Raw genomic sequence first — 27,530 nt, forward strand, 5'->3', positions numbered from 1 at the left:
AACTAGCTAATAAGCAGAGGCAGAAAGCAGAGCAGAAGCAAGAGCAGAAAAAGAGAGCAAGCAAAAGCAGCAAGCAAAAGCAGCAAGCCCCAAAGCTGGAAGTAAAAAAAAAAAACAGCTCTCTGTGTACTGCTTGTCTCTGTGTCCTGATAAGAGAAACCCAAACAAAACTTCCACTCTTCAGTGCCGGTCTTAAAGGCACAGAACAGATGAATGGGGATATACAAGCATCATAACGTCACCCCAGGACAGAGCACATTATTTTACAGGTTTTTAACTAAAAATGTGTAGTAGGAAATTAAAGGAAAGTATTTTACCGTTGGTTAGAGCAGCAAATAAATTAAGTAAAATAGAAAAGAAGGAAAATCAAACCCCTCTACAGTAATGGCCTTTGGAATTCTCAGCAGCCAGAGCTCTACAGAGGTGCTAGCACTCAGAATTGCTCTGAGACAAGCACAAGCTCTGGGTCTGGATCATCCTGTCTTCATGCCTCAAGTGCCTGTGAGAGGGTGAAATTGTTTGGCTGCCAGAAGGGTGAGCTGAAGAGCAAACACAAGTGCACGCAGGCTTCGTGCAGCTGCAGTGGCCAGCTGAGCACTGCATGCCATGCCTGAGGAGAGCCCCTCTCGCTGGACTGGGTGATGTTTGGGACTGCAGGTCTGCACTGCACTGACAGTGTTAGCTCCTGGGGACATGCACACATGAGGGAAGAGATGGAAGGTAAATAATGTGACACAGACTTGGGAGTATTAGGAAAGACCAGCTATTTTTGCAAAATCAGGATCAGTACTATGTGGGTCCTTCACATCCTGCGCTGATGTTCATGACTTCCTGGTCCAGGGGACAAATCTGGCCATCCTTTCGTCTTACCTACCAGAGGTGCCATAAAGTCTCACAGAGACCTGCATACCTTCCACTTGGCCCAGTTTTTTCTCTCCAGTGTTGGAAACAATGCCTTAGCCACACAGCTGAACTGCAGTTTCTGGGAAGCTAATTATACTGTGTCTTGCACATAAGAAATTTAGCATGGGATTACTGTGGGATTTATTTTTGTAGCTTAAGAGTTAACGTCACAAGTGTTTCTCAATAGGCATCAGCAGCGCTGCAGGTAGCAGATATGCAGAACTGTCTCCTTCAAAGTGTAGTCATGACTCTGAAAGGAAAGGATCCCACAGGGAAGGGCAGCATGGACTGAGGCTAGAAGGGAGATGCAGAATTGGGAGTTTCCTATTATCTCTTGTTCTAATATCTCTCACCTCTAACTTTGGGGAACCTAACAAATAGGCAGCTGAGCTATGTGCACACAGCCCTGAGGATGAAACGTCCTAGGCACACACTGGTCCTTTTGGCTGCTACTGAGGAATGATTGCCCATGTACAAACAGGGATGCAGAAGCCTGCCATTTGTGCCACCAAAAGAGTGTTTCTGAAGCATTGTTTCTGCTGTTTTGAAGATCCAGCACTTTTATCAGGGGAAGGCAAGACACATGTGCAATGTGATCAGGTACTATTCTTGCTCATCTGTGGGAGTCTGAGTGGGTATGAGCAAGCATAGGCAGCTGGCACACTCTGGTCTGCTCTGCACATGCACCTTCCTGCCTGGTTACTGCTCACTTCCCTGCTAGAAACAAAAGCTGTCTTAAAACTTGGATTTTGCCACCAAGATATGCCAAGGTGGGTGGAAAGGAAACTGTTTGTCCACTGACCAGTATGCGACATAGCAGGTTCCAAGTAGGCCTCAGGCGTTCCTAGTGCTTGGTCTTTGCTCATATCCTGATGCCACTGGATCAGGTGAGGGGCAGCCCTGGGCTGTGATGGAGCCTGGAGTTGCGGACATTCTCCTGCCAGGGGCTGCACTAGCGTGGGACACTCTATCACAGTGCAATGACCACTCCTGTTGGCAGTGGAAGGCCAGCTCTCCAGGCCACTCTGTGCTTGCGTCCTCTCACAGCTCAATGCTACATTTAAGTAGGCATCCAGGGGGACACATGTACTCAAGAGGGTCTTGCTCCCTTATGTCACTAGGGTAATTTTCAGTCTTTCTGCCTTCTGGACAGCTATTTTCACCTGGGCAGCACTGCAAAGCTGAAATTCAGCATTCATGGAGCACCCCTGTTTATGCCAAGTATGGGAGAATTGTCTTGGCCCTGCAGTAGAAGCTGTTTGAGACAGCATTTCCTGTTTCTGAAGATATCTAAGCAGATATCTGACCCAGCTGTGGGAAGGTGCTGGTGGCACCTGCCTAACATCTTCCAGTGGATGGTGGAGAAAGAAAGGTTCCTGCAACCTACATTTTGGCACACCCCAGCAGGACAACTTGTTTTTTTGACACCAAAGAGAGTATGTCACTTGAGCAAAGCCAGGCTGCAGAGTGCTGAATTAGGAGCTACAGCACCTCTCAGGGAAGGGGAATGTGGCTGTCCTTGCCTGTACATAGCAGATGCAGGATCAGTGCCTCTGCTAGGCAGAGGTTTGCATCTCTGCAGGAGTTTGAGAACCTGGCTGTAAAATTTGGGAATTGTGATCCTGAAGGAGATGAGCTCAGGGAAGGGCTTCTTCCACAGGATGTAGCAGAAATCAGCAGACAAACAAGAGGAGCAGACTGAACCACAGAGCTATAGGAACCATTTTAGGACTAATCCCATTCTGGTTTAGATTTAAATCACAATAGACAGGCCTGTGGCTTGATTTCTGGGCTATTATATGGCTGTGGCATTTTGAGATAATTTTAGTCTACCTTCTGTTAACTATTAATTACTTGCATTGAAGACAGAGAAAGTAAGGCTAATCTAATTCTTTTCATATGCTCAGTCTAGAACAATGATTTACCTGCATAGAAAAATTGTTCTTATCATAGCAGAATGATTTCCACTCTTGATTGTATTCTTCATGTCATAGTTAGAGACTTGTTTATGTTTCATAATGAATTTTCATTTGCCGGAAGTTCAGGCTTGGCTTCAGAATTGTGCTCAGAGCTGGAACTCTATTTATCAAACCTCAGCTTGGAAACAAATCATCATTCAATAATTTCAAAGAAATACAGATGGTTGGAGGTCAGTAGTTATCACAAAATGTGTGGGTTTCTGCTCTTCAAAAATGCTATCTGTAGAGTCCATCATCTTTCCACAATTTGAGGGAAACTATTAACCTACCAATGAAAAGTACCTGCTCTTGAGCTGCTTCACTGTACAAAAACAACAGTTCATATAATGTAGTGGCTATGTTATGCTTATGAAATTATTCAGGCATATTTAAAGAGCAGCCCCCAGCACCCCCAGAGCCTCCTGGGTATAACTGACCTCTGAATTGCAGGCAGGTGCTCCAAAATGCCTGGGTTAGCTGGAGAACATAGACACAAATGTTATCGCAACATAATCTAGATATGTAGAGTGAAATTTTAATTTATGCTTTCCACTGCCATATAAACTAAATATTTCCTAAATAAAACTCAAAATAGTTACTCTTATCAGTGGTCCAGAAGGACTTTTGTGTAGTTAGTGCCAAAGTACTTTGCTGGACTAGGCTTCAAGTGTCTCAGGACTTAAATTCCTCAGATGGGTGGAGAGGAGAGAATGAAACTGTTCAATGCAGAGGACAAGAATGCTCCTGGAGTTCTCCTGTGGCTCTTAATATAATGAGGAAAACACTCTAGATCCACCGAATACAGTTGTGTCTGTTTTAGTAACATCTTGGGGTATAGAATAATTAAAAGCTAAAGAGAAGAAGTGTGAAGTGGACTGTTACAATCATTCTCTCAGGAGTGTAGAAATATTCCTTATTATATTAGCCTTTGGCTGTTCATTACCTGTAATCCTGTACTCTGACCTCATGCTGCTTGGGCTGCCAGCTGGGGTTCTCAATACAGCTGGTGCCCATGAAATATCTTGCAAGAAACATCCCATCTCCAACAAAGTCTGCAGTGAATGTTCACCTAATCTGAAGAAAGACATAGCTCTTGACTGCCACAGACCACTCTCAGGTCTAATGTTTCAATGTACAAATCCTCCACTGAGATAAGGGATTGCCTGGAGCCCAAGGGTTTCCCGCGCTTCTCATTCCTTGGCACTGGGCTGTCCATCCATGTCCATGGAGGCTCTGCCCCAGCCCAGTCAGTGTGGCACCCATTTCGCCCCAAGCATTCTGCAGGGCTTGGTGTATCAGGTACCCATGGCACCATTCCCTCTAGCAAACATCAGCACAAATGCGTTCCCCCCTGTCACACCAAAAGAAGGGAAGGCTTGGGGCCCTCCTGGGAATAGCTGCCTGGTAGGACAGGGGCCTGGCACAAGGCATCAGAGTGATTTGTGATGTGGTGTTAGCAGGTGTATGTCGATATTGGTCTTGGTCTGCCTCATTTCTGCTTTTGATGATCTTTTGAGACAGCATTGATGGTCTCTCTCCCTCTAATCTGGCAAATATATGTTGGCTCAAAGAAGAATGTCTGTGAGGGGAAGAAACCACAGCTTTCCTGAACACACCAGTGTAGGAAGATGATTTACAGGCTGATTTTGTGATAAAGCCTGTCAAGATGAGGAGGGACCTGGACACAGTTTCTTGGGCTCTAAACAAGTACGCCCGCTGACAGTTTGGCCACTGAATAACAGAGAAGCACAATTTCCTCCAGTTGTTTGGTTTGAAAGGGTGTTTTTAATGCCTGTTTTCTTTTATGTGTGATAACCATGTCACCGCAAGGTAAAGTGTGGAGACAGCCTGTATGAAGGGAGGAGATGACTAGCAGTCAAAAGAGAGACTGTTAGGATGTTTAGCCCTGGGGTTTTTTTATACCCAAGCATTCTCCAGGTATAGAACTTGGCAAAGATATATTCCTCCTATTTTTTAGCAGAGTCCATTCTGTTCTGCTCTCTCTCAATGCCCCCAGTCAGATAATCCTTCTCTGAGAGGTATGAAGTCATTGCAGGGGCATTGTTTTGAGCCTGATAGAGCAAAAGGCGAAAGTGCTGAAAGAACTGGGCACCTCCAAGCTAACCCTGAGAATGGGCCAGGGAAGCTGATGGCTGATGGGTGCCTTCTGTCTTCTTCACCATAGACTTTGTGGCAAAGGGTGTTTCAGCAGCAGGGCTATTGTGAATCCTATCCACTGTGTCCTGTGTGGGGACCTTTTTACATTGGTTGTCTCCACAGTGGAACTGCAAGGTGGCATAATTCAGCCCCAGGCTGACAAATTTTGTAGAAGAGGTGGAGAAGTTTGTATAGTTCTGTATTTCTTGGCACTTACAGGCAAGGAATTTTGTGCTTGGCCTTTTGCAACTTCATGCTCACGCAATGCCTTTTATCTCCTCTGAGTGTTAGGTTGTCTGTTGCAAGAAACAAATCATAAAATTGGCAGTTCAAGGTTCTTGGTTTTTATCAACCTGTCCCCCTTGACAGCGCTTATGGCTGAGAATACTCCATGTGAAGATAAAAGAATATAACTTTATTTACAGAATAAACCCTGTTCCTTCTCCCAGGTTTAAGACAGGTGTTTTAAGTGTCAGCCCTTATCTGCAGCCAGGAGAAGCCCCATGCCTAAAGAAGGATCAGGTAGGTTCTGCCTTAGCTCATACAGGTTTTCAAGAAGCTATTTCTTCCCAGAAAGGCACTTAGCAACAAGGAAGAGCAGAGCAAGGGCTGGCCAAAGGCTGTGTGGATCTATTTCTTTAGCACAATTCAAGTTAATCTCAGCTGTGCTGAGGGGATTTCACATTCCTGCCAAGAACTCATTCTCACTGCCCTATCGTTGCCCTCAAAATGAATGCAGCAGCAAATTTTCTCATCAAACCTATTTTTCCTTCCAGTGAAACTTGTGCATGTATCATTCAGCAAAAGTCGGAGGAGGTGGCAGTCAGTGGGAGGTGTTCTTGATGGGTCCTCTGGGGCTATCAAATCATATAGGATTCAGAGTTTTGGGCATTTTTATATTGAAATTCCTTAAGATCTTTTCCATCTGCAAATGTGCAGTCTTTCCCTGTATCTTTGAGTAATGCTTTGTGTAATAGAATATTCTGAATAGCAACACACGAACCTTCAGGCAGCTTTAGACAATACATTGCAAAAAACAATGGGCTGAAACAAAGTTGCTTTCTCTTCCAAACCCTCTCCTGGCTTTTGATTGTCACTGCCTGTTTGCTTGCTGTTTCTTTTTTCTTTTGGAAGAGATTTGGTTTGTTAACCAGATTATCTTCGTTGTGAAATGATAAATGACTGCACCTCAGCTGCCAATAGTCCAAGCTGCCTGGAAAATAAATCTGTGAGTCCAAGTTGTTCTAAGAATTTGCTGATTTCTTTGGGGAAATATGAACAAAATTAATATGATGCTTATGTAATCACTTACTAAAGCTATGACTAATTTGCATCCTGGTAGTGAAAGGAGGAGATAAGAAGATGTGGCATAAATTACAGTACTGTTTTCCTCTATATGTCTTTCTGGAGCCTGAGGGTGCCTGTTGGCAGCTGCAGAGGCGTGCCTCCACTGAACTGCAGTCACACTGCTGGAGAGGGGGTGAAGCTGGGCTCATGAGTCTCTGATGGTGCGCTGACTTGTGCCAGGCCAGCCCTCCTTCCCCCTCTCTCACTTGCTAGGAGGTTGTTAGAAATGGCCAGTAGGAATTTCTGTGGACTTATTCTGACACAGCTGTCAGAAACAAAGCAGCCTTTCCTGCTCTGGTGCAGAAATCCTGTCCCAGCCTGGCAGGAATGTCCCTGTCAAGTCATCAAGACTGAGCACTGTTTTCCATACCAAGGCATGCATTTCTTGTTCCTCAATCCCTAACTTTTGAATTTCACTTGTTTTATTTAAAGTTTGTGCACAAATGAAAGTACCAGTATTGATAGTGGTGAGTCAATACTTCAAACCCTACGTCCAGTTGTGAGCTCCTCACTACGAGAAAAATATTGAGGTGCTGGGGCATGTGCAGAGAGGAGCAACGCAGCTGGTGAAGGATTTGGAGCAGAAGTCATATGAAGAGCAGCTGAGGGAGCCAGTGTTGTTAAGCTTTGGGAAAAGGAGGCTTGGAGGGAACCATCTGAGAGGATGTTCCGGATGGGGGTCAGTCTCTTCTCCCAGGCAACAAGTGACAGGACAAGAGGAAATGGCTGCAAGCTGTGACAGGAGATATTCAAGCTGGCCATCAGAAAGAATATCTTTATGGAAAGGGTTGTTAAACATTTAGGACTGGTCAGGAGGGTGGTGTAATCACCATTACAGGAATCACCATTTAGGACTGGTGAGGAAGGTGGTATAATCTTGCACATTCCAAGAAGTGCTAGAAAAAACTGGATGTGGCATTAGTGACATGCTTTAGTTTACAAGGCTGTGATCAGCCAAAGGTTGGACTTGTTCATCTCAGAGATATGTCCCAATGTGAAAGATTTTGTGATTCTGTGGTTGCCAGCCTCCAGCTGCCCGCAGCATCGGGACCAGAGACACCAAGAAGCTTGCGACAACAGCTGGGAAAAACAACTCTCCCAAATCTGCTGCACGGCATGGAAAGCAATGTGAGAAGTATATAGCTTTTCAAGCTAAATAATAAAAGCCTCTGCCTTTCAGTGTTGTTATCTTAAGTTATCTTAAGTGGTGCTACTGGATGCCGAAAGGTTAAAATGTATGGGAGGACTGTTTGCTTAAAGCTCCACACTTCTCCTCAGGGCTGCTCTTTGGATTTTCTGTCCCCAGCCACCATGGAGCACTGTCAGCCTGCTTTCCTAGGTATCTCTCTCATTAATTCTTCCAGCCCTCCCCTCACTGGGAATATTCATTTGGATTTTCTTCCTTATATGTAGCCACCTAATGCTCTTAAACCTGAAGCCTCCATCTCTGTTAAATTTAACTGACAAGGACAGCAACAGGATCAAGAACTTTTGAGAGGCATATGGGATAGACAGATATAAACAGCGTTGTTACAAAATACTATTTTTCTTAGGAAGTCAGGGTAAAAACAAGGTTAACATTATTTCAGAGTGTTGTCTGTATTCTGAAGGCGTGTCTGTACAGGATAGTGTGGTGTCTCACTGGGACCTGAGCAAGCTCCACCTGAATCTTCATGCCAATGACACAGCATGTATAGAGATAAGTGTGAATGTAGGTGGTTTGTCTTGTGTTTGGGCAGCTGTGATGTTTCTGTTTTGGGAGCTAGCTTATCTTGTATCAGACCGAGTAAGCTCTCCAGTACATTGCATTGTGCAATGCAGACATACTTAAATAGTTAATATGTACTGTAGAATTCCCTTGAAATCTGCTCTCCAAGTGTGGACTAGAGGCCAAATCTGGGGTAATTTGAACAAGAGACTCCTGAGATGCAACCCCTTTTTAAAAAACTCATATGCCATCCAAATGTTACTGCTGTTACAGTACACCACTTACAGTTTGCTTACATCTGGACATCACACTGTGCCTCTGATCCTTTCTGGGCTGCTAACAGGTCATCCACTTGAAGTATGGTGGTTGACACCCAAGAACATTTAGGAAGAGAGTACTAGAAAAAAATAATGGGGGTACAGCCTGATTCTCTCTGGATTAAGGTGAGAAAGTAAAGGAAATTGGGGTTGCATGCACAGCAGGACACGGTTTATGGGCAGATGGGGGTGTTTCTGACAGCTCTGGGAATATGAATTGTGGAATTGCTATGTTTCCACCTGCTTTTTTCTTGTCAAAATTCAGTCCTAAGAGCAAAACTGTCGTTCTCAGAGTCAATGTTTCAATGGGCTCTGAAACTCCCACACATGCTCCATCTGTTCTGAAAGTTACTATGCCTTAGAAGTGAGAGAGGATAAATTTATTCTGGGGTCACTTGACACAGTGTGTTCTGTAGATACGGCCTGCTCCACACACATATGCTTTTCATATGCAGATTGCTCTAAAACTCCAAATGGCCCAGCCCTATGAAGCCCAAATACTGATTTCCTGAAGCAAGTGTGTTCTGTTGAGAGGCATTGTCCTTCTGTCAAAGTGTCCCTGAGGTGGACCACAGAAAGAGGGCTGTGTATAGCATTTGCCGGACTATCACAATTCCTTCAGTGAACAGCAGGGAAAAAACAACCTCCAAATCATCCACAAATAGACTCTCTGACTTTGCACCAGTCTTCATGTATGTCATGTTATCACAGTCCCAATCCTTCACTGCCTCTGTTCATGTCAGTGAACTTGACATCTAGCATTTCATCAGAGTGTCCTTGCTGAGGGACACTGATCCAGCACTGAACTCCCTGTGGAGTATGCTGGGCCAAGGTGGGCACAGTGCGGGCAGAGGCAAGTGTTCCTATCTCCGTGCAAACTCACCCTGTGCTGCTCTTGGCTTGCCACCCACTGTCCTTCCCCAAAGCCTGCCTGCCTGCTGTGGCTTTCAGGAGAGAGGCCTGACCTGTGGACACTCTGATCCTCCCCTATGCAGATTTCTGCTGGCACAAGCAGAAACACACTAAGGAGAGGTGTGAATTCAGGAAGAGTGCTCACATATGCAAGTTTTGGGCAGTTGTCTTGCATGCTGATGATGGCATTTCCCCAGCCCTTTTTCTGCTGCAGTTCTTTTAGGTGATGCTGGGATTTAATGGCTGGTTGGGTGGGAGCCATTATACTACATAGGAAAAGGCACATTGTTGCTACATTTTGAAGCATCTAAAAAATTAATGCTATCAGGTAGGGAGGCTGACGGTTCCTACTACTTTCCAAAACATTAATTCAGTGCTTAAAAACTTGAAGAACAATTGACTTAGGTCTCTCAATACTGGAAAATTTGAGAGCTGCCTTCTGCACTATCACAACTTTAACTCTTCCTCTATGAGAAATGCTCCTCTAGCCTTTGTGAGGGTTTATCAGAGTGCCCCATTCCCAAACCCGTGGACAATAAACTGGGATACAGGAGTCCTTTGAGGGCACAGGGAAGCCCTGCCTTGCTTAGAAAAAGACTGAGGTGAAGTCAGTTGTGAGGAAGGAGGAGGTGAATCCTGTGTGTCCTTGCTTATTTGTCCTACCCCAATGGAGAATGGGCTGTAGAGATGCCCATAATGAGGGCAGAAGATGAGGGCATAAAGGTGTGCTTAGACCTTTGAACTCTCCATTCCTCACCAGGCAAAGAGATGGTGCTCTTCCAAGTCACTTCCATTTGCTCCTGGAGCATCTCAAAGGCAGAGCAGCAGTGTTTAATGATGCCCATAAAGCATTAAGTAAGCAAGCAAGCAAGCTATAAAAACTATGTGCAAATAAACCTTGTGCTATGATCTGTATGTATAGTTTGAGGTTATAATGCTAACGCCAATGAGTTAGCTACAAAAATATACCCAGCACTGCCCTGGAGATCAAGATAATCTGTGTTGGGAAATACTACACTGTATGCTGTGAGCTATTGTTATTGGCCTAAAAAATGCTCATTACTATAGTTACATGGAAGTTTTCAACCAGAGCTAAAGCTCAGGCAGCCAAGATTTAGAAATGCTGGCAGAGTTTGTGAAGAAGGAATGCCGATTTCATCCCTGTTTATTCCAGTGGTTTTGTATTCTATCCTAGCAGTCTTTCTAATTTGCGAGTTTGGCCAATTCCCTTCACTTTTCCTTGTGTTTACCAGAGTGTGTATCCTCTTGGGTCTTTGGCAGACCGTATGAGAGCAGCCTGGCCTGGTGGAGCAGTAGGACAAGAGCCAGCACCGAGGGCTGTGGCAGTGGGCACCTAGCTGGAGTCTTCCAGAGCATCTCTTCCAGCAGTCTTTGTTTCCATCTACCACATGTTTTGCTGTTTGCAGCACTTTACTCCTGTCACTCCTCGGCCGCTTTGTGCTCTCCAAGCTGTATTAAACAAAGGATATCACCAGGTGAAATCGCGCATCAATTTTTTTTCCCTGCCTCAGCAGCACCTGCAAAGTGTGGCGGTATCTGGGTGTCTCCAGCAAGGCATACTCCTCCAGGCTAGCACAGGATCTTGGGAGAGTAGGCCTCCCACTTTGCCGACAGACACTGAATTTTAGGAAACAGATATATTTAGATTGACTCTAAGATGAAATAACTGTTACGAGTTTATAGCACTTGGAGGGCCTTCCCAATAGGGCTATTTGATTTCCTTCTTTGATTACTTTTGTACAGTACTGTATTACCTCCTGTGGGGAGTGCGCATGTGGCCGATCTTTGGGAGCCTGGGGAACCAGCTGGAATGTGATTTCCAGAGACTTTAGCAGGTAGAGAGATGCAGCCTTGGGGCTGCTAACACTGCCTCCCCTTTTCACCTCCTGCCTCACAGGTCACAGTTGACGGAAGTTCCTAGTTTGGGTTTGCTGTTCATTTTCCCACACTGTGTTATCACAGAAGAGCCCAGGGCAGATGGTGCTCTTTGATCCAAGAACAAGGGATGACTATAAAAAGGCTAGCAGAAACTGTTGTTATACAACAATACAAGTGTTTAAAAAACATATAAGAACCAGAAAGGTGGGATTAAGGTATTCCTCAAATACAATCGTTTTGTTAGACTGGATGGATTCGGTTTGTGCCAAAGTCTTTTCTGCCTCAAGCCCACAAGTAAAATTGCGAGATAATAAGAGGCTGAACATTTCTGATTATGTTTATAAAAGCTATCACTTCAAGTGCATTGATCTGGCCCAAAGAGCAAAGGTATACTGGCATCAGTGAATAGAGTGTTCTGCTAGTTACTAAACATGGCTCTTCATGCTGCAATACACTGAAATATTTGGTAATGTCTGATGTCTGACTCATGGCCATTCTATGGATTTACCTGAAGATAGGAGATGCAAGATTGAAAGGGAATTTTCTGAATTGAACCAAAGGGATGGCTCAAGGGAAGCCTTCAAAGATTCAGTGCAGGAGAATGGCTGGGCTTTGGCTTTCACACCCTTAGGAGCAGTGCAGTTTTGTCAGATTTGATTTCCATAGATGTAACCCAGGAATGTCACTCCCAAAGATTTGCGTAGCAGCTTGAATAGGGATGCATTTTTAGCTTTGGCTGTCTATAGATTAAAAGGTCAGTTTTTGCATCACTGGGTACACAAGTAATTTAGTACCATGAAATGTTTCACCAGCTTGTGATTTAAACATCAGCTTCCAGCCCTGAACCAGAGGTTCAGCAATACTGCCTTTGATTAAATGGTGCTAGCAAGATTAAGTTTGACTCCATTAATGTAAAAAGTTAATAAATTTGTTCGATCTCCACAGCCACTCAGGGTGAAAATAGGTAGGGTGAAAATAGGAAACCTGATTTTAGGGAGAATGATTTTTGTCTTCTCCTTTCATGACTTGGACTTTGGGGTAGATTATGTGCTTCAGTGGCAAAAGGAGAAGGAATCCAGCTCTGAAGCACCAGCCCACACTGTTGTAAAGGCAGGTTTGTTGAGGGCCAAGAGAGCTCCCTCTTCATGAGAAGTTACTCTTTCCTCAGGGGTGATCGTGCCAGAGACATGCGGGGGAAAGACACCTCCTCCCCGACATCTCATTGTGGAAAGCACTGGTGCATTACTTCACCCAGCAATACTTCCACTAATTAAAATTTCTGCAGAGTAACACAAGAAAGAGATTGTGTTAAATATTTCAGAAGCTGTAAAAAATGCATTAGAGGAGAGGCTTTTGCAGGCTGCAAGTCTTGTTCCAGCCACCCCGCACATCCAGATCCTTCTTGAAGTCCCTGATGCCAAGAGGCAAGTATGTGACCAATTCCCAGCCCACAGACCTTTCACAGGAAAAACAGCCTTAGCTAGGGGGAATTAATTCAGTTTATTACCAATCAAATCAAACTAGTAGATAAACAAAAATTATATTGAAAACCACCTTTCTCCCACTCCTCTCTTCTTCTCAGGCTCAAATTCACCCCTGTTTTCTCTGACCTCTTCTACAAGCAACATCAGGGGGCTGACAATCAGGGTTACAACCAGCGTATCACATGTTGTCACTGCCATTCCTCTCTCCTCAGGGTGAGGACTTTTTATGCTTATTCCCTGCTCCAGTGTGGTTTATCTCTTCACAGGGTCACATATCCTGCCAGAAGCCTGCTCTAGCATGGGCTTCCCACAAGGTCACAACCTCCTTTGGGCACACACCTGCTTCAGTGTGGGGCTGTCCCTGGAATGCAGGTGGATGTCTTGGAAAAGCAAAAGTGTTGTAGAAAACTGAAGACCCCAGGGAGATGAAGTCTAAGTCAGAAGGCCCTTCAAATGAAATACATTTGAAAAATTAGGTTAACTGGATCTGTAGAAAATAAGATTTGAAATATACTATGCTTGAACTCACATTCATGTTTGGAAAAGTATGTGTGCATGCAATTAATACACTATATTCAATAGACTTTTCCAGAAATATGCACTTGAACAAAAGCATTTTCTGGAAGAAAGGCCAGAAAAATGCTATTTACATCTGCTGATGCAGACAAGAGTGATTCAGGGTAATGGTCCAATACTTCAATAACTGCAAGATTACAAGAAAAAATGGCTTAATTTTTCTACTTGGAAGAGAAAGTAGTAGTCTGTGGTGAGATTGCTAAACTAGAAATATCTTCTTGATAACAATAGTATCTGCTGAGGTTTCTCTTGCATCTTGCAGCTGCCTTGGTACAGCTAAAAAATCTCCTGATGCAGTGAGTTCATGGCAAGATTACACCTTTGCAAGCAGTGGCAGATTCAGTCATTCATTCATGCTAATTGCACAGTGGGGTTCAGGGTGATAGGGGAGCCTGAGGCTGAGAGCCCAAGGGGAGTCTGGCCTCCCTGAATGCAAAGCTTCTGCTTACATGGGAATGAATTAGGTGCAGACTTGAAAAACAGATGTCTGCATTTGTGTTTGATTATGGCTTCATATCTGCAAGGGATGCTGCAAGGAAGCTGGAAATCACCTTTAGAAGCAGGTATATGAACTCTATCAACACCAGACCTTGTGGTAAAGGAAATAGAAATTCACACAGGATTTCCTGTCAAAAATTAAATCCTGACAGAGTTCAATCTTGTATTTTCTTTCAAATACTTTGTATTTTTCATATTCCCTTACTAGTGTAAGGTGAAGAATGACATTTACATGTAATGAAGATGTGGATCCTTATGCTTATGGGTTTGGGTTTTTTTCAATTAGTTTAGTTCCTCCTTGCTGTTTCAGTTACTAATTGTAAAGATTGGTTGTCTGCTAGTAAATGTGTTTGCCTCTGCATTTGATCCTGGATTCCCTGAGAGATCTCAGTACAGTTGTGCAACATGAGAAGAGTCTACAGGTCAGAAAGCCATGTCATCTTGATGAGCTGCCAGCAGGTCTCTGCACATGAGTACAATTTGGAGAAAGCAGTGGCCTTTGCCTGCACAACAATTTCAGCAGAAGTAAACCATTTTTTAACCAGAGTAGTATTTGGTGTTATATTGAACATACTTGCTGTTAATAGAAGGCTTCCACTTATTTCTGTTTTCCCGTTCTGTAACTCTCATGTCCTTCTTTATAGAAGGCAACCTAACCTCAAAATATGTGTGCCATCATGACATAAAGTAACAGTAGTAATTCCTAAAAATTATTCTATTTGGATGAAAATGCTCATAAGCATTTTTGTAATTTGCACAGCATCAAATATATCCAACTGTTTTCTGTCTTTACAAGCACTTCTGGAACAACGTCCCTCCCTTTTAGCATTCATCAGTTACCTGAGTGTAATGTCACTTACAGCATATTAATAGCACAGAAGTGGAGGAGCAATCCTTTTACAAACTGTTCTTGAGACAACATATTGCTGGAATTTAATCCTCTTTACTTCTCAACAGATCAGACTAGCTGCAAACTTACTTTTGGAGAACCAGTAAAATGCAAGTTTCCTTGCTCTTTAGTGCTTTCCCTTCCCTGTCCTTTTCCTGCTCTGAGTAGTAAAGGTACTACAAACCCTTTACAAGCACTCAGTGACAAACGTTTCCTGGGACCCTGTAACAGCATTTATTCTCAATGAGCACTAAATATATATGACTGCAGGTTTTATATCCAGATATCTATCTCTTGAATGTATTTTCCTCACTTTACAGTGAAAGGAAACTTAGATAGGTGCTGGTTCTAAGTTTAGTAATAAAGACCATGGGTCAACATAAGTAGAGAGAAATAACAAGAGAAAACAAGGAAAGGAACTATGGATTTCAGCTGATATTTCTAACACTTGACACACAGGGTAGTTCAAACAATATTTTAAAAAATTGTGTAAGAGAAACTGCCTTTTTTAGTACAACATGGATCCTTATCATTCCTGAGAAGCAGCTGCACAAGGTGGAAAGGAAGATCATCTGAATTGCGTAGAAATAGAAAGTTGATAAGTTGTGCAAATCCAAGTTTCCACACTTTCCATTTACCAAAAAAAAAAAAAACCCCAAAAAAACCCCAAAAAACCAAAAAACACCCCACAAAAAACCTAAGAACAACAAAACCCACACAAACCAAACAAAAGTCCGAAACAAAAAAAAAAATCAAGAAAAACAAACAAAAAAACCACCCCAAACCAGAAAAAAAAACCCCAACATTTACTAGCACCTAGGATATCCTAGGAACAGTTTTCTCAAAACTATTCATTTCTGCACTTGATGATAAATGTCACTGAACTTGTGATAAATGGAACTTCACTCTCATCTTAACAATTTGTTTTAAAGACCTGATTAAAGTAAGCATGCTCACACAGCATTGGTTTGGTGCAAAATCTTTATCATTTAGAAGCATGATGGAGGACATAATGCCAACATGAAATGTCTGTGTTTAACCTTCAGGTACAAAATCTGACCTTCCCACTAATCAGTTCTTAGAAGGAAATCCTGAGCCCAAAGTTGCCCAAATGGCAAAGTTCACAGTGACCTTAACATTTATGTATGATGGAAATAAGTGAATCAGAGCAAGCTGACCACTTTTTCCATGGAAGCATAATTTATTAAATGATTATTTTATTCATTGATTATATGATGCAATGAAATTTAAATATTTTAAATTTCTTTTGCCCTTGCCATCATCACTATTCATTGCAAAAACCTGTGAAAGCCAATCCTCATGTTTAGGTTGGTGATTTTTCTGGAAACTGAACATAAAACTCTCTGTGCAAGCCAAGTGTATAGATGTTAATTGCAAGCTCATTGCAATGGAAATGTACATAATACTTTGACTCTCCTTACTGTTAGGAGATTATTGGTAAATGTATTGTGAAATCTTTGACTTCCACTCCTATTCTAAAACAGCTATGAATTCTAACAAAAAATTATTTTGGGGCTATGAATGACTTATAAATACTCCTAGTTCACATGGGGAGGCAAGTCACAAGATTTTCTTTCACCTAAGTGAAGGATTTGGATTTGTCCCACTTGATAACCAACTTAGTATGTCCTGTGCCACATTACATTGTGCAGCAGCAGGTACACAATGCAGCTGCTGCTGCACAATGTGAACTTTTGACTAACAGAGTCTAAATCCTGTGGTTGGATGGTGATGAATTCAAAAGACTGCAGCCAAGTCAACAATTCACTGAGGTGATTTTAGAAATCTCTTTAAAAACCAGTATGGAAAAGCCTTTGTAAAGAATGGCAAGGAAATGTCTAGGAAGAAATACTGATTTGCTCCACCAGGTTTTTGTGCTGAAATACCTATCCTCACATGTTGGAAGTGTCTATTATACCAAGGGAATTAAAACTACATGTGAATAGGAAGGAGGAGATAATAGTCAGAGAAAATAAAGAATGTACCTTAGGGTAGCACTACTGTTTATAAATAAAATGAAGTTTACTAATTTTCTTACACATCTTTTCCTTTATAAAGGGGTCTAGGGGAACTATCCAAACATTCTGAGGCTGTGGAAAGAAAATATTTCCCTGACATTCCTTTCAGTCTTTTTTCAGTGCTCAAATGTTAGTTCAGTGGATGTGTCCTGGCCCCTGCAACAGCACTGGTCTGGTCTGTTCCCACAACTGAAACTCTCTGGTCATCTCTCCACATGCTTGTTACTGTATTTGTCATTGTTTACCTGTCATTTATATTTCATGTAGCTGTAAATGAGTCTTTACTTCATTTAGGGTCATTTAGGTATGGTGAAATGACAAACAGAGTTCAGGTCTTTCAAACACAGGAAGCCAGGACAAGAAGAGGAGTGTTTAATGGGGTCTAACAGGAAACAGTCTCCTTGGAAATGGAGATTTATTTACAAACACATTAAAAAAGAGGGACCCTCAGGCCCTGGGGCAGAGGAAGAGTGTCTTTTTTTCCCATAAACATCATCTCAACATCTCATATCAGGCCACTGGCAGGGATAGGGTTGAACAAAGCTGTCCAGTGGTTCCTCTTTGGGTGACTCATAGTGGGTATGGTCGTGAGGTTACCCCTGCCAGGAGGGATGGCACCTTGTCCCTTCCTCATGGTATGGCTACAGGACACCAGTGTACATCTTTGCTGGCTGGATCTCAGGTATTGTGGAGAACACCAGTTTCTGTGCTCATGAAAAATATTTGGTGAATATCTGGACTCAGTTTAGCCAGGCACTTGGTGAAGATAGGTATTTCAGAAAGAACATATATATACTGGTGAGATGTCTTAAAAACAGAAAAAGAAGAGGAGTGCTATAGCTTTGAATTTTGAAGAAGATGCTCTCTTCTCAGCATTGGGACTTTGCTGATTTTTTCTTCAGGAGCATCCAGAGGAGTGGAGGTGCATGGATGGTTTAGAAACAGAATGACCACTCATCTGGTGACTGGTCATGATAAATTGCAAGATGAGTGGACACACTAATTGAAAACATCCAGGCTCAACATAGGTAACACACAAAAAGAGAAGTCACAGTACAATGAGAATGCATCTTTTGTTTTGTTCTGCCCAGAGGAGAGGGACATCAGCCTTTAGGTCACCAGACAGCTGTGTGTGGAAGGCTCTCTGTGGCTAGTGCCTTCTGAGAGAAGGCTCATGTCCTCTGCCTCTGCTGTGCAGCAGGATCCGAGGGCGTGAGTACTTTCCATGCATCACTAAAACTGTCCACTTTTTGTTTTGCCTTTTCATTGTGTTTCACTGCTGTTTTTTCTCTAGGTGTTGACAGCAGTCAGGCTCAGATCAGGGCAGGTGACTAAAGAGGATTACTGATCCAGGTGAGCTCTGGCTACCACTGACTGCAGCAGCATCCTCTGCCTGACATTAGCATTAGCATTCATCCTCTTGGCTGGAAGCAGTGCTAGGAGTCTCCTAACCAAAATCCCTTGTCACAGTCTTTTCACCTGTGCATCAGCTGGAGTGCCTGTACACATCTTTGGGGCAATTGCCAAAGCTGGATATACCAGCTGTTGGAGCCATAGCTGTTGCTCTAGAAGGCTCCCAGCTCAACACCTTTCCTTGCAAATCTCAACCTCTTCCCAGCCATTGGCTGCATGGAGAGTTTTGCTTTGCTGGGGGCTGAATAAGGACTCCACAGTTTGGACCTGCATGTGAAACTCATCAGGCTGTGACAGCTCAGGTTTTCAAGTGTTTTGACCACCTTCCAAGAGCATTTCAGTGTAACATAAACTGGTAATGAATTTCACACAGAGGTGCAAAGGATGCAAATAAGCAACTTCCCGCCTACTGCTACTGTCTATATTCATTAGTGAGACAGATTGCAGAGTGTCCGCACAACCACGTGAAAAATGTAAAATGCAAGCAGGGAGGAAAGAAATGAAGCAAGTAAATTTATTCCATATTTCTCTCTTGTAGAAAAAAAATCAAAATACCAGTATTTATCAGTGGTCTGCCATTTTCCTTTCTCACTCTTTTTTAATGGGAAAAACACTTAAAATTGCGTTGTATAGAAAATAGGGACATTTCAAAACTGCATTTGAGGTGAAGGGGAACTGAGAGTGAGTGTGATTCCCATTCCTACTGCGTGCTGCCTACAGGACTGATTGTGGCAGTCCCTGAAGAAGGACCAGCTGTCCAGGTGCCTGCCCAGCCCTCAGGGCTGTGCAGCACCCTCTGGCAAGGGTGTGTATGGTGGGTTGCATCTTGGCCTCCAGCTATGAACCAAGATCAGGTATCACATCTATGTAATGACCATCTCACAGCAGTGGTTTTCATTGAAAATCCATCATGTATGAGAGTGATTTTTGTATTGCAGGTGAAAATTATTAAGGCTTTTTCACCAGATGGGAGGATCACAGGAGGACAGGGTGGGGATTTGTGATGGGACTCAAAATGACTGACACGTGAATGTTGCACATTCAAATAAAAAAATCTTTCAAATGAATCAGTGAAATCTGCCCCCCCTTCTCCTCCCCCTCCCCCCTCCCAGTACAGATTTGCACAATCTGGTCAACAAGAGTGACCTGATCTGGTGCTTTCAGCCATTATCCTCCATGGAATTAATGGGTGATTGAGCCATCATCATCCTGCCAAGACTTAGTGAAGTATCGCTGTCAGGAGCTAGTGGCCATCTGTTCAGCAGACTTGTAGTAAAAAAGCATAAAGAAATTGAAATAGGGGAAAGCAGAATAAAACCACAACTTTTCATTACTTCATATTTTGATATTTTGACCTTAAAACAACTACATGCTTATGATTTTCATCAGAACATTTTTCCCAGACTATTTTAAAAGACGGTGTCATAAATAACCCTAATGAGATTTTCAGAAAAGGCACTTTCTTTAGTTGGTATATAACCTACATAAACAAATCACAGACAAAACATAGCTGTGTGCTTTCAATATTAGGGGTTTTTTTCCAAGAGGAATTTGGAATTGTTTACATTTCTGCCTCTTAAAATTTTTTTTTTCTAATACATGCCCAGTCAAACTTCACTATTCAGTAGACTGGCTCAATGGTTTCCTCAAAGACTAAATCCACTGCAAAGCAGCGTCCATCCCAACCCAACTCAAGATACTTCCCAAAATTTAGGCATATGATTTAAAATATGTCCTTGTAAGGGAAGCAATTCTAATGACAGGTTTATTATGAAATTAGGATACCAGCTGAGGTAAAACTTGTTTTGGTCCTTCCAGGTAGGCTCACTTGAACTTGTTAAATCAAAACAGAGTCCACAGTACCCTTAAATAAATATTATTTACGTCTGAGGAGCAATATTCAGGAATGTCAGCAGTTCTAACTGACAATTAGAAAAGCATTGCCAAATCTGGGTAACGAATCAGTTATTAGTAGAGGAGTCAGACAGTGCTAATCTGTTCACCAGATAGTCAGCACTTTCAAACAGCCTGTGGAGATGGCAGATGTTGTTTAATTAGCACAGGCATCTCATCTACTCTTGTAGCGATGCTGGGAGCAGCCAGTGGTCAAGAAGCCATGTTCGTCCCTTTGATTAAGAGATATGTCCAAGTGTCCCTTTCTTCACAGCATGCTTTTCTTTCTTTTTTTTTTTTTTTTGTTGTGTTCCTGAAGTTGCATTATTTTGGACGTCAAGCAGATTCCATCTTCTTCATTGACTTAGGAGATTTGGTTTTAAAAATAATACCAAAATACTTGCCTCTTTGGTTTCCTGGGTGGAGAAAATGTTGCAATAATGTGTTTGGGACAGTGCAGTCTCACCAAGTGTTCACAGCAGAACAAACCGACACCCAGAGGGCTGTTGGCCCAGACACCACTGCCTTTAGATGCTGCTCCTGAGGGCAGGGACAGGGGCTGGGGATGCTGCTGTGTGGAGGGACATCCTGGGCTGCACCTAGCCAGTTGAGGCAGATACAGCCACTGTTCGCATCTGGAAAGAAATTCAGGTGGCTGATCCTGGGGCTTCTCAGCACAGAGGGGCCAGGGCCCTGGGAGGGAGGAGGGTGAAAGCAAGGCTGTGCCAGCACTCAGAGTGGCTGCATGGGCTCCTTCCTCAGGGGCGGGGCACACCTCCCCTGTGTGCCAGGGCTTGAAGCACCAGCACAGCCTGACTGCCAGCAGGCCGGCGCTATCTGCCTCTGTGGCTCTGGTGTCTCACCATCTCAGCCTCTTAATAGTCAAGGATGACTGTATTTATTCTTGACTGTTTAGCCAATGCTCCCTGCACCACCAAGGCAGGGTCAGTTCCTGCAAATGAGGCTTCTCAAATCAGTGTTGCACCAGCCTCTGGCGGCAGGGAGCATGGGGAGATGTGCATGCAAATACACACGTACAGGCATGCCACACACAAGAGCCAGGCATGGGTGTTCCAGGAGCAAGGAGCAGCCCCTGTAATCTGGGGAACTGAAGAAAAGCTTCTTGTTTGGGGAAATAACAAACTCAGGAATTTAATTGCTGCTTTATGTAAATGCAAGTTGACAAGCAAGTGGTGAATGAGAGTGGCTCCCTGCTCTCCTTGCACTCCTCAGACAGTCCATCCCAGGGGCAAAGTTGTGCAGGAGTGATTCATGAATTCCCTTGCCAGGGAACACCTCCCCAGTTTATACCCTTGCATACAGCTGTATTGCAGCACCTGGCTGCAGACTGGGGTCTTGCACTGCATGTTCACTGTACCTTATGGCTTACAAGAAAAATAATTTCTTCTGATTCTTGATCCTCTCTGGCATGAAATTTGTAGCTTGGAGTTTAATTCTCCTGTATTTGTATTTGCTGTCCCACTGCTGAGACTGCTACCCGCTCCATCACATGTTCGGCTGGAGTGACATTGAGGTCACCAATGGTGACAAGTGTGTCACCAAAGCTGTCTCAAGACAACTTGATAACTTCCTGACAGCACGTAGCAGGGCTAAAGATGTTTCAATTATGTCCATCAATTTCGAATCCATGATTTCTTTATTCATACCACATTTTAAGTAATTCTGACAAGTCTCTTCAGTTTCAGTCCCATTTTTTTCATCCCTCAACTCCCTTTGTTTTCCTTAGAGACTTGAATCAGGTATCTGGAAAAGCTTATACAGTAGAATAGTTTGGGTTGGAAGGGACTTTTAAAGACCACATAATCTACCGCCCTTGCAGCAACATCTTCTGCTGGATTAGTGGGTGGGTCAAATGGTGGGTTAAGTATGACATGGTGTCAAGGTCATCACTAACATATCCTTATGAAACATTACCTGGCTGAGAGCTCTGCAAATCCCTTTTCTGTCCAGCTTGTCACAACTTCTCTGGTGCAGAGCTCTACAGGGTACCTCTAGGACTGTTTTGGTGTGATACAGTTTATGGTTAAGTTGGCAATAAAGGCTGCGAGTGGAGAAGGACACCCAGTCAAATCTGTTTGGCTTTGAGCTAACTGAATTTGGAAAATGCAATACATGCATGTGTGTCTGTGCCAGGAGCAGTTTTGCTCACCATTACTCTATCTCAGGGCTCCTTAAATTCAATCCAGCAGCTTTGGATTACAGATAATAATGAAACCTTGGGAGCTAAGGTCTTCAGCAGTGTCAGATGTACATTTAATTAAAAGTAATAACTGCTGCAAGCTTACTCATGAGAACACATAATATTCAATGATACATTATCTTCCAAATGTTCCCTGTGCATTTATTATTCTCATTTTAACAGATGGATCCTTTAATATTTTAAACTTAGGAAGACATTTATTGGGATGCATATTTAAGATCTGTATCAGCTAGAAGGTTTTTTGGGGTTTTGGGTTTTTAAAATTGAAACCATGTAAGTTCATGTGCATAAAAGATATTATTAATTTCCCCAACAAAACCCAGGGAAAAAACAAACTCAAATCATAGGGTTCAGTTATGGATTCAGATGGTAACGAAGACAGTTTTTTGTGTTGTCTGTGTGGAAGTAATGTGTACTGTCCAAAAAGCTCTTTGTCCAGAAAAGGGTTTATCTCTTTCTGATGGAAGGCCAGACTGACATAAATTGTTTCAGTGACCTTTTGCCCCATGATATTGCTGAATTATGTTGGAGTGGAGGTGGATTTAAGGATTTAGTAAAATGGTAAGCCCCCCTGACCTTAATTACTCTAATGCCTCCTTTAATCCTATCAGAGCTATGCAAATGAAATGCACTTCCTGCTTTTAGAATGAAGATGGCTTGGACAGTTTTAAGCTGCAACCGGAACATATAATGTTAAAATTGTAATGGGAAGACATTCAGGCCACCTGTTGGTCATTTGTGCATGGGTGATGCAGCCCTGTACTGGGGAGTCTCAGCTGGCCAGCCACAGGGAAGGAGCTGCGTGGCTGCTTCATCTCCCCTGCCCACTGAGCTCATGGGGTGGACGCCTGCCAGGGTGGGAACTCAATTCATTGCTTTTGATCTACTTCCACAAAAATGTTTGGGGCTAACCTACAGACTGATAGTGTGAAGGGCAAATACATAAGTGTGTATATTTGCCTGTGTGTGAGCAAGGCAAAGGCTATGAAGATCTAAGGATAGCTGCCATGGAGACTGAGAACAGCCATTAATTTTGTTGCTCTTTTGTATGTCTCAGACTTAAATGCATCGTCCTAAATGTTGCAATTTTTGTCCCCCTCCCTGTCCAAAATACTTTCACTCAAAAATACCTATACAATTATCTTTAGTATTGGGCTGTTACAAACATTTCAGTGGAAGTCCAGAAGTGCATACATCCTTCACCTTTGCTTGAGTACCCCCACAGGAGGCAGCAGCCCATGCTCAGCCATACAGGGTGCTGCAGTGACTTGGCTGTGCACTTAAGCATGTGCCTAACTACAAATGGTTGCCTAATCTTGCTGGCTTCAAGATCAATGCACCAAAGAGCAGATCTGCCTGTGCCAGCCCTAGGAAGGGCTGCTGCCATCTCTGTGCCCTGATGTTTGTCCTGTGCCAAACAAGAGTGACAGACGCATGGGTTCCTGCCACTCACCTGCAGCATGCCAGCAATGCTCAGGGCATAGGCCTGCTGTGTGCTTTTTCTTCCTTTAACGGGCCCCTGTCTGTGCTCCTACAGCCAGAGCTGGTGCATGGGGCAGGCGCAGACGTGGCACTCCTCCTTCAGTTTCTGTGTGCTTGGAGCTCACAGGAAATGAGGCAGTGGCATCGCTATCAGCACCCTGGAACAACTGCTTCATCACAGGAGAAGGCCTGGAGGACAGTAAAGATCTCACCTGTGGGCCAGACACTTCTGTTTAATGGGCACCATTGGTGGCTTTGATACGATTGCGGAAAAACCCAGATGGGATGTAACCCATACTTCATGCCATTTTTAGCTACTTTTCATGCCTATGGTTTTGCTGAAGACATTTGTTATTCAAAATTGGTTATAGAAGAAATCAGATGCTACAAAAAATTTATTGACCTGGTGACTAGGAATTCCTTATTCCAAACTTCCAACATTCAAAGTGCATTAGTAACACTTAAATAATCACAAAGCTATCCATAGAAAGGTTTCTGCTGTCTTGCTGTATATGCATAATTCCTAAAATAAGACTTTTGGCTGCAAATAGCTACAATTGTGAGCTTATAATTAACTTCAGTAAAAGTTCTATCAGGATTAATATAAATTCACTTCTCTTTGATATATAAGGCCAACATCTACTGGAAAATTTCTAGCAAAGATCTGAATGCTGATGACACTAATTTTGCTTTACCAGGACTAAATTTTTGCAGGATTTTTCAGTCCTTATTCCAGTTCGGTGATCATGTTTAGCTTTGAGAAGGACAGCAAAGAAAATCTGGGAAATGAACTCCCTACTGAGTCTGATACATACTATGATCAAAGAAATACAATGCAAGAAAAAGAAAAGAAAGGAAAAGAAGGGAAGGGAAGGGAAGGGAAGGGAAGGGAAGGGAAGGGGAGGGGAGGGGAGGGGAGAGGAGAGGAGAGGAAGGAGAGGAGAGGAGAGGAGAGGAGAGGAGAGGAGAGGAGAGGAGAGGAGAGGAGAGGAGAGGAGAGGAGAGGAGAGGAGAGGAGAGGAGAGGAGAGGAGAGGAGAGGAGAGGAGAGGAGAGGAGAGGAGAGGAGAGGAGAGGAGAGGAGAGGAGAGGAGAGGAGAGGAGAGGAGAGGAGAGGAGAGGAGAGGAGAGGAGAGGAGAGGAGAGGAGAGGAGAGGAGAGGAGAGGAGAGGAGAGGAGAGGAGAGGAGAGGAGAGGAGAGGAGAGGAGAAGAGAAGAGAGAAGAGAAGAGAAGAGAAGAGAAGAGAAGAGAAGAGAAGAGAAGAGAAGAGAAGAGAAGAGAAGAGAAGAGAAGAGAAGAGAAGAGAAGAGAAGAGAAGAGAAGAGAAGAGAAGAGAAGAGAAGAGAAGAGAAGAGAAGAGAAGAGAAGAGAAGAGAAGAGAAGAGAAGAGAAGAGAAGAGAAGAGAAGAGAAGAGAAGAGAAGAGAAGAGAAGAGAAGAGACCTATCAATGTTGACTACATTTGGGTATAGGATATCAAATAGCCAAACAGCAGCACATACAAAGCTTTGCTGCACCTTACAGCACATATTTAACAGCTGGGTAAGGGTTCCATTCTTCTGAAAAACATTATTTTTTCAATTAATGACATCTGAGATTAATTCACTTGAAGGTCATGAAGAAGTGACAAATCTCAGATTTGAGTTATGATACTTTGATCATATTAAATGAAGATCGTCAATATGACTCTGAAGAAAGAGTTGGCACTCTGTGGGATCTGGGTGCTGGGGTATGTCACTGAATTGGCAAACATATAAGGAAGCACATGCTACTTCCCAAATGTACACCTCGTCTTTGAGAAATGTTCGTATGGCTGAGATATCTTTGATGAACCAGACTAAGTAGATTGTCTGCAGCTTCAGAAAAGCTGAGGAGCAGCTGAAAGCAATCATGGTGTTTCTTCATTGCTTGGGGATCTTGCTTGACCACCAGGTAGAGGTATAATGGTGAAAATCAGCATAATAATGATGCTATTAATCAGCCTGAAGCAGATTGTATCTGGCAGAACACAAGAGCTTGGAGGTGTCACTTGGAGAACTATTCTGGTTAGATATACCCAGCTTGCTTGAACTAGGAAAAACAATGATAGAGTGCAGACACCAGCAGAGCTGGGGTCTTCCAGCCACTTACACTGCTGAACAATGGTCAGGCTGGATGACTTCTTCATGTGTGATGGGATTATGGACATCTCTGGGGAAGCACCAGTCAGTCACAGCCACATGCCCAGTGGAAAGGTCAAACGTATCTATGCTAAGCAAAGAGTCACAAAATTGCTGGGGTTGGAAGGGATCCCTGGGGATAATCCCATTCAATCCCACTGCCAAAGCAGCGTGACATAGAGCAGGTTACACAACAATGTGTCCAAGAACATTTTGAATGTCTCTGGAGAAGGACGTTTCAGGGTCTCCCTAGGCAGTGTGTTCCATCCTCAATATAAAGTTCTTCCTTGTATTGAAGAAAAGCAGCCTGTTTAGTCTTCCTTATCAGTGACGACTGAGGCAAAGAATGCATTCTGTTATTCTGCCTTCCCTTTGTCTTCTATTACCAGGACACCCATCTACTTCAGCAATGCCTAATATATTTCCCAGTATTTTTGATGCTGAAGTACTTGTAGAAGCCCTTCTTGTTGTGTGTTAGCACAGCACCAGAGCCGCGCCAGCCTCATTTGTCAGGAACAAGCAGAGATCTGCCCATCCGTGGTCCAGGCTCTCTGTGGTTTGCCTTGGAGGATATTTTTCTATGTGACTGAACATACAACACCATGTTTTGCTTTTCATACCTGTGGCAGATGGAATGGTATTTCCCATTTAAAGAGGTCTTCCTGTGTGCATCACACCATGCTGGGTCAGAGCCTTGCAGCACACTTCTGTGCAGAGTTGGTTGTGCTTTGGGTCTGGAGCAGTGGGAAATGCTGTGAGCATGGGCAGTCTGCTCTCACTGGTGGTGCTGACACAGAAGTCATCACTTCACATCAGACCATGGTGAGTGGAGCAGGATGTGATGATCTCAAGAACGCAGGAATTCAAGAGGGTAATTAAAACAAGGAGCAGAAGAAAACTTCAGATGAGTCAAAAGTAGGAACAGAAGAGTTCAGATCACACAAAAAATATCTATACACTTTGCATTTGTCCATTTTAAGAAACAGATTAGTAGTAGGGGTATGTTTAACTTCGTCTTATTTAGAATAAAACAATGAAGAACAATTGCCTTGTACTGTTAACCAGATGTGCTGATAGGGCCACTGCCACAGGAGCAGGCTGTCAATGGATATACTAGCCCCCTTACATTAATGGAAATAAAGCAACAAATTCATGCAAACAGCAATAGTGGAGCAAGAGGACCTGAGAAAACCCTGTGATCAGGGTCTGTGCCTGAAGCAGACTTCCTTGGCTGTGCTCCCAGTGAATGAAAGCACACTGCTGCCTTTTCAGCCATGAAGGACCAGGAGCCATGCTGCAGGCATGCTGGTCTTTTGAGGAAGATAGCAGGGCTCCCGGTGGGAGCTCCAACACACGCACAGATGCATACAGGGTGTGCATACCAAGGAGTGGAAAACAGAAACAGCCCTTCACTCGTCACTGTATATTTTCTTTGTGTCCTGGCAGAGAGAGATGCCAAATAATGTAAGTAAATGCCAAGGGCTTCCTGGCCTCTCCTAACTCTGCAGGGCAACTGCCTTGTGTTGCCTGTCCTGTCTGTCATGGCTGTGCCCCCACCAAAGATGAAGCCTGGGGGTAGTTGCAATGCAAAACCACGGGTTCAAGTAGGAGTGCCCAGCCCAACCTCATCACCAGGCAGGGTTGCTCTCAGAGACTGAAAACACTCTGTCTCAGGC

The sequence above is a fragment of the Zonotrichia albicollis genome, chromosome Z (genome assembly GCF_047830755.1).
Source record: "Zonotrichia albicollis isolate bZonAlb1 chromosome Z, bZonAlb1.hap1, whole genome shotgun sequence".
Lineage (NCBI taxonomy): Eukaryota > Metazoa > Chordata > Aves > Passeriformes > Passerellidae > Zonotrichia > Zonotrichia albicollis.